This window comes from Pipra filicauda, unplaced genomic scaffold (assembly GCF_003945595.2).
Source record: "Pipra filicauda isolate LSUMZ 115617 unplaced genomic scaffold, ASM394559v2 scaffold36_size6622888_pilon, whole genome shotgun sequence".
Lineage (NCBI taxonomy): Eukaryota > Metazoa > Chordata > Aves > Passeriformes > Pipridae > Pipra > Pipra filicauda.
The window spans coordinates 1946588-1954397 of NW_024104498.1; the positions used below are offsets into that span (position 1 = coordinate 1946588).

General features: G+C 38.6%; 1 long non-coding RNA gene across 1 annotated transcript; it reads right to left on the bottom strand.

The window, feature by feature from the left end:
* Window positions 1-1980: 1980 nt before the first annotated feature.
* On the bottom strand, window positions 1981-3577 carry LOC120323911. Its single transcript, XR_005564837.1, has 2 exons — window positions 3421-3577; window positions 1981-2562 (listed from the first exon to the last, which is right to left on the bottom strand). It is a non-coding gene; the product is annotated as an uncharacterized LOC120323911 (long non-coding RNA).
* Between the last annotated feature and the right edge of the window lie 4233 nt (window positions 3578-7810).

Sequence of the window (7810 nt, forward strand, 5' to 3'; positions counted from 1 at the left end):
AATAGAAAAGATATTTATCATATGTCATATATCATTTACTTCTAAATGTACAAAATCCTTCCCCAACTCCTAAATTTAATGCTAGGACACATCAAGGATCCAGAAGGACTAAGGATGCTGTTGTGGTCTATCAAGGAGCAAATGGAGTCCAAAGTCAGTGCAAGCTGTAGATATGGGATATACCAACCACCTTTGTAGCTGAACAATTAGACACCAATGGAAAACGAAATCCAAATAAATTTAAATTAGGAAGCCGCTCACTAGTCGCTATTATCAAACCAAGGGGTTTCTCATACATTCCTAAAAAATCAACATGCATGGAAATCGAAGGTCTGTACTGACCACTTACTCCAAATCTTGACTGAGAAATGAGCATGGTTGGTTTTTTGGAGAAAAGACCTTTATTTACACAGGTCAGTTGGCTGGATCAGCCAACCAGCACAGAATGTATCTTTTGACCAGGACACCTACCTGTGCAGATCTCAGTAAGTAGTGCCAACAGACAGTTAAGGAAGTGTGCATTATTCTTGCAGAATTCCAAAAAGGAACAAGGGACACAGTGTAAACAAATCTAATATCAACTGACTCCAATCACGTCGTTTGCACACTCAATAACCGTGAAGAACTAAACAAATATTTCAAAAATACGTGTTGAACAGACACAGGAGAAATAAACAAACACTGGAGAAACAGTTTGTGATTGTCTTAAAGCCTCCAGGGCGTTCCTGAACATGCACCCACCTGGTGATTTGGTAACTGCTCGTTCCTGTGCACTGCTGTGGCAATAGGTGATTAACTTCTCACTGCCTGGGCCTTCCAAAGTGAAACTTTGCTTCAAGGGCTTTGATGGTGGAAATGATGGCGACTGACCACAGAGCAAGATCCTCAAAATTGGGAACCAAGGGACAGCTCTTGGGAATGAAAGGGACTTGGCAAGAGTAATATTTTTAGCTGTGATATAAAATTAGATATAAAATTTTATAAAATTAGAAAAAATGATGAAAGAGAGTAACAGGAGAGGTTAAATTTAAATGCATCTAAAAAGAAGAAACTTTCAGCACTCATTTATGGCTACTGGATGGCAAAGCATAGGATACATCAGTACATATTACACAACAATTTTTTCCTCTAAATACTCAGCTGTGTGCAACTGGAATTACACTTCTTTCCTGACACACCGTCCTGACCATCATCCCAAGTAGACATTAAAAAAATCTTCTATCTAAAGTTTACTCAAAAGTATGCTACATTTGTCTCCTCTATGCTGTATCACAAGATTTATTCCAGGAGTCTACAGAGCACTGGAGAAATCTGTCCTTTAAATATGTTTTAATTTTGGTTGATAGACATAATCCTCCTGCACTGTTGTGTTGTAATGCACAAATGCAAGTAGTGAAGCAGGAGGAGGCTCTTTTCATTAGGAAACATGGCACAAAATTCAGCTGAAAAAAATTAGGCAGACAGCATAGTCAAAACCCATATTCAAGGGACAAATAAAACCAAGGAATGGAAAAGGTTAAAATGAAGTTAAAATTTAGCAGGAAAATTCAGCATCTCCACCTTTAGGACATGTGCTAAATATATATGAAATTCAAAAGCAATTTTTAAATTTTTTAATTAACTGTGTGTGGGATTTTTTTTTAACTATTTTTTTTAGAGTAAAAGCGTTTATTACAAAATCCCAGACTCAGCAAAAAACATCCATCTGGATCCCATGCTGCACAAGACTGGATGTTTATGGTTGGGAAGGTTTGCACAGAACAGAAGCCTGTACCAGACAGCAACTGCATTCATGAACTGGCCTTCTCAAATTAGACATTTGCTTCTAATCACAATTGTCAAGCTGTAATAAAAGCAGGAAAATAAGAGCTTTTAAACAATGCAGTATGGCCATGTAAAAATGTTCTTTTACCTATAGAATCTTGCCTTCAAATCCTCCCAGGTAAGGAAAAGGAACAAAGACACTGTACAGAGAAACTCTTTTCTAGCTGCCTCTCAGAGTAACAGTTGTTTAATTTTTCTGCCATGCAAGTAATTTTTAAATCCATGCCTCTGTTTCCCAAGTTGTGACATTCTCACATAACATTTGGGGGTTTGTTATCTCTGTGCTCTCATGTGCTGAAAAGTTTAGAGTTGACTTGAACAACAGAGGAAAAGTGCAAGAGCAGCAAGCTCCATCCACAGCCAGCAAGAACAGGACACAGCAGTGAATGGAGCTCTTTCATGGCCATGAAGAAATGCAGATCAATTAAAAAGAAATGGTAACTTCAAACTGAGCTCCACTTTTTCCTTGCACCTCTCTTGCAATGAAAAGAACAAGCGTAGCTCGGGACCTTGACATTCTGTCTCCCTCTAGGAAGGAAAAAAAAAAAGGCACAAAATTATGTAAAAGGAGTTCAAATATGAGGTTCTGGACTGAGAAAAACCATGGTGATATTTCCCCAGAAAGGCACTTGAAGTAGAGGCCAAGCCAGACTGCAGGTCGTTTGCTTTGCCTTGTGTTGTTCACTTCCATGGCTTGGTTGGAAGGATTCATTCCACCAGGCAGCTTCTCACAGACACCTGAGGAAAAAGGAACAACTTCCTTGAACATGGAACAGTTGTAAACTAACATATAGTAGCCAAGCACAGCAGTAACACAGTAATAACTATGTGCTTCCCAGTCCCAGTTGCTGCATTCCTGAGGGCAAGCAAAATAACTTACATCTGATGGAGTTCTGAAGGCTGAATGTGAATCATGCCCTGTCTCTTGAGTGTCCTGACTCATCTTCATTGTGAACTAAACAATGTTATTTATTTATTGCCCATCACTGTAGCATCTGGGTGCCAGCTTACCATCAGTACTCTGGCAGGCAGAGCAGCAGAGCACGGGCTCTAGACTATGTCAGATAGCTGTTAGATGTCATTGTTGTTAGCACCAGCTTTTTTTTTTGCTTTGCTTTGTCTTTTCCTTCTGCTGCTGTCACTCTGGCAGCTGCAGTAAGTGGCTGAATTTGTCATTGCTTTCCCATTGTTTGAGACTCTGGATGAAGGCAGTGACTGTGCAGAGCTGAGAGCCCAGCCTTGCAGATAAGCAGCAGGCAAGAGGGAAAATGGTATGGGATTTGCTGGTAACACAGCTCTAAATGCTGTCTGTGTAATCAGCTACCATTTTTATATTGATGGAAAGCCAGTTTCTGTTTTCTTTTTGTTTCTAGGGGTATTATTCACGTGTATTTTCATGGGAACTGAGCTTTCAGGCAGTGATTTCCAATGCATTTACCTTTCACCAGGTAATTCCACTCTGCATTAAATCATTCACACTATTATAGGAGTAGTTAGAGAGCTCCTTTTTCTTTAAACAAATCCTTCTGCATTTCTTTGGGCAGTGCTCTTCTCCTATGCAAACAAAGAAAACCATGAAGAGAACATTTTACTTACTAAAAAATAGGCAACACAGCATACCAAGAACGGATTTCAGGAGTTTTTCCCAATGTAACATCTTATTAGTTCTTAGTCTTTGGATTTAAGCTTCTCAGCCTTCTTATTTCAAGTCAATTGAGATATATACTTCAATGTGGAGATGTCTTTAAAAACCGTGCTAAGCATCTGAAAAAGAAAAACAAAAAGAGAAAAAAAACAGGCAGCAGAGGACAACAGGAATAATACAATCATTTAGGTTGGAAAAGACCTTTAAGATCATTGAGTTCAACCTTTAACCCAGTTCTGCCACATCCACCCCTAAAACACATCCCAAGTGCCACATCTACACATCTTACAAAAACGTCCCGGGATGGTGACAAAACCACTTCCTCAGGCAGCCTCTTCCAGTGCTTGACGACCCTTTTGGTGAAGAAATGTTTCCCAATATCCAGTCTGAACCTCCTCTGGCACAACTTGAGGCCATTGCCCCTTGTCCTATCGCTTGTTACTTGGGAGAAGAGACCGACCCTCCCTTGCTACAACCCCTTTTCAGGTCGTCGTAGAAAGGGATAAGGTCGCTTCAATCCCCTCATCCTTTACAACATTTCTAATATTTCTTGTTTTTGGCAACTCTGAAACTTTATAACTTCACCAACACTCGGTAGCTCGTATTCTTGGGGTATCCGAATTTTTGAGTGCTCTGCATGAACATTTGTAATTTGTTTCCAGAACTGCTAAATCCTGCTGAGTTTAATGGAAATTCGTTAAATATCACATTCACACATGTCAACAGACACCCTACTTAGTCACACATATGCACATTAAAAAAACTCAATACACTTCAGACTGGAGGAGACTCAAAAAATTTGGACATAAAGTCATCCAGTCCTTAGGAGAGATGCTGACAACCCACAAATATGAGGTCACTGGAAATGGTGGATATGCAAGTAATTATTTCCCACACAGAAAATGCAAGAAATCTTACAGACTATTCTCTGTGATTTTGAAGCCTGGAAATCAAGCAACTATTTAAAACTGTTGAGCAAAACCAAAATTTCAACAACAAAAGAAAGAATTCTACGAGATTCACAGTGTGAATTTTTTGCATTTTTTTTCTTTTCATTTTCTTTTCTCCTTACTTACTTGCTTTAAACAGCACAGCCCCCATTCTCGTATGTTTTAATACAAAAACCTAAGGGCCAATGGGTTATTCTAGTTATCTGGGTTAAAAGCTTTTAAAAGGGCACCCAGAAAAATCACAGTTGGAGGAGCCCTGAAATTGCTGTGGAGAAATGGCAGCAATGTGAAAAGGGACTGCATTGGCAGATAGCTCCATTAAATCTCTCTATTCCCCCATGAATACATCATTGTTTAATTCCTCCCACAGAGGGAAGTACAGGGGGCCAGATGTAAGATTTATTTGTTTTAAAAATGATTTCTGTCTGGTTTTAATTACTTTAGCACACAAATTGTACTATCACCTGGATAAAGCATCACCCTATCTGTTGGTCTTAAAGGCAACACAGGGATAGCTGTTTGGAAATGAACTTTTCTGTAGCAAGCAAGGCAAAGATATGAGAAATAGAGATTTCTCAAGAATACAGTAGTTATACAGTCTCTTCCATCCTTTCATCAATGTGTGTCACATGAAGTACATAGAGAGCACAGGAAATATATACAAATCCAAAAGAACCTTCTGGCTTACAACCAACTGTTTCACACAGTGAGTCCTCACTTATTTTCAGGCACCAAAGCAAGGGGTACCACTGTGACCCTAATGCAAGAATTTACACAGCCAGTTTCTTTGCAGCCTTTTAGCTATGTTTCAATGTCTCCAAACAGACTTATGCCCAATAAAATAAATAAATAAATAAAAAAGTAATTTTCCAATCAGGTGAAATACTTTCTAAAGTATTCTGAGAAGAGATAAAGGGGTAAAACAATTGTATTATTTTGCAGAATAACATTTTAACGTTTGGGGTTGATCTAAAATTTTCTGTTTCATTTTCATCTATTTGCACTTGGTAATAAATTCCATTCCTATTAGCCAACGAAAACAAATCTAGAATTTCCATTTTTTAACTGTTAAAAAGGGTGACAAGCATCTACATTTCAAACTGCGAACGCCACTGGATTTTTAACTGCGTGTAAATAAATGCAAAAATACCTCATTTTCTGCAGTTTTGAGTGGAGTGTGTGTTTGTGGGACTGCACGGGTGCAGCAAGTGCATGCAGAGATGATCAGAGTTAAACAGCTCTGTGGTAGGGGGCTCAATTCCTCACTGAAGGAGTGTGATGTAAGTTGGGCTGTATGAGCCACATGTACCCACAGCTTGGCTCAAAGCACTCCTCCTGCTCAGGCACTGTTTGTACCGAAACATAATTAGTTTGTTATTTATTGCTCATCTTCTAAACACCGTGTGTCTGCTGCAGAGTTATGCCCTCTGCACTCAGTGTTCTCTTATCTGCTGTGCTCTTGTTCCTTATTACCGAGTCCTGAGCACTCTATTCCATCTGTCAACACTAAATATTAGTTGTGTTATGTAAATCATAAAAGCAGGTTCAGTCCTTTCTGCGTTCCTTGCCTGTATTCACCTCGTGAGCTGTGGTTTCACTCAGAAGTGAATTACTGCTGAATAGGTTAGTGGTTTGTGCTAGAGCACCTATAAATATATATTTAGCTATACACCTGCACTATATAAATACATAGCACCTACCTTTCAGGGCATCTGGATGGATATTTAAGTAGGTAATTTGCAAACATACCTGATGATAAGTTATCTAAGATAAATGCTTCTTTTAAAAAGGAATTTAAAGAAAGGGTATTCAAATGAAAAAAAAAATAATATAAACAGGCTAGTTAAATTTTAGCCATTAGTGGACAAATAAAATAAATTAAGTATATGGTGCTGGAAGTGTTTTATTCATAGAATTTTAGTATTTTATGTAAAATATCATGTTATTACAGGATGACACTTTAAATTGTTTAGAAAGTTTAAATCTTTTTTTTTTAAATCACTATTTTCAAAATTATTATTCTTTGTCTTGCTTTTCTGTGAAAAAGACAAGTTTGACATGGTAACACATTAAAAACTTGATCAATGACAGTAATGTAAAGGAAACCATGCTTAGGAGTTTGTACTTCTTCTTTATCTTTAATACTGTGGATTTGAAGGTACCAGATCACCTAAAAAAAAACCCCAGCAAACAAAATAGAGTAGGGGGTATGGAAAAAAAAGTAATGCAGGGTCACATTTCCACTTGATTTATTCAAACCATCTTTAAAAGTCACCTGACTTCCAGTTAACAAGAGTAGGCAGAATATGGTCACTTAATGGAACAGAAACTAAGCATCTTAGCATTGGCAATACTTGATGGTGAAACCAAGTCATGAAATAGGTCCTTATTAAGTATTCTTAAAGAAGAGCAGTGGAAAAACAGGCAGTTTAACAACCATGCAAATGTTGCCAGAGAGAACCCAGACAAAAATTTCAATAGTCCATCATCAGCCTTTATATTACAAGGACTGTGTTATCTAGGAAATGTAGCTGGTACTAGAAACAAACAGTAAGTAAAGGTATATATCCCTATAAAAGAAACAGTAAGTAAAGGTATATAACTCTATAAAAGACTGTTCTGCAGCATCTGTTTAGACATCTGCAAATAAAAGCCAAACAGTCGTGAAAAGTTGCCACAAGGATATTTCTGAAGTTTGCCTGGAGCTGGTTCCTCAGTAATTGAGGTGAATAAGGCAACTGAGAAAGCAACTAAAAAAAAGGTAATAAATGCATTTAGGAAGTGCATTAAAATTAAAATGATTAATTAAAAACCTGAGGTTTCTCAGTACGTTTCCTAATTCAGTCAGAAGCATTTATAATAAAAGGCCACCTTCTGCATCACCATTCCCTGGCAGTTAAAGGTTGCAAATAACACTGGGGTTGTGTTGCCCATCCTCTGCTTCCTTTTTCATTATTTCAGTTTGAGCACACAAGTCATTACTAGTGCACTAATAATGAAAAGATGTCTCTAAATTGCAGTATGTTTCCCTTCAATAGAAAAATTCCAACCTCAGCTGGAGCAAAGCACATACAAAGGGCAGCTGCCCCACAGATGGGGATGATGCAATGGGGACAAAACCAATCCTCACCAGCCAGTCAGCACATCTGGCTCTTACTCATACTTAGTAGTTACTAATTCGAGGGGATTTTCTAACTCTGATGAAAAGAGAGCTCCAGCACTGAGCAGGCTCCCCCCCAAACACAATTCTGCCCAAGCTTTGTGTGCTGATCTTCCTCCCCTGCTGTGTCACAGCACCCGAGTTGCTCTGGGGTCAGTGGTCTGGGGTCAGTTGTCCTGCTGATGGAATCTGCAGCACTGCCCCACCCAGCCCCTCCTCAGCCTGGTGCTG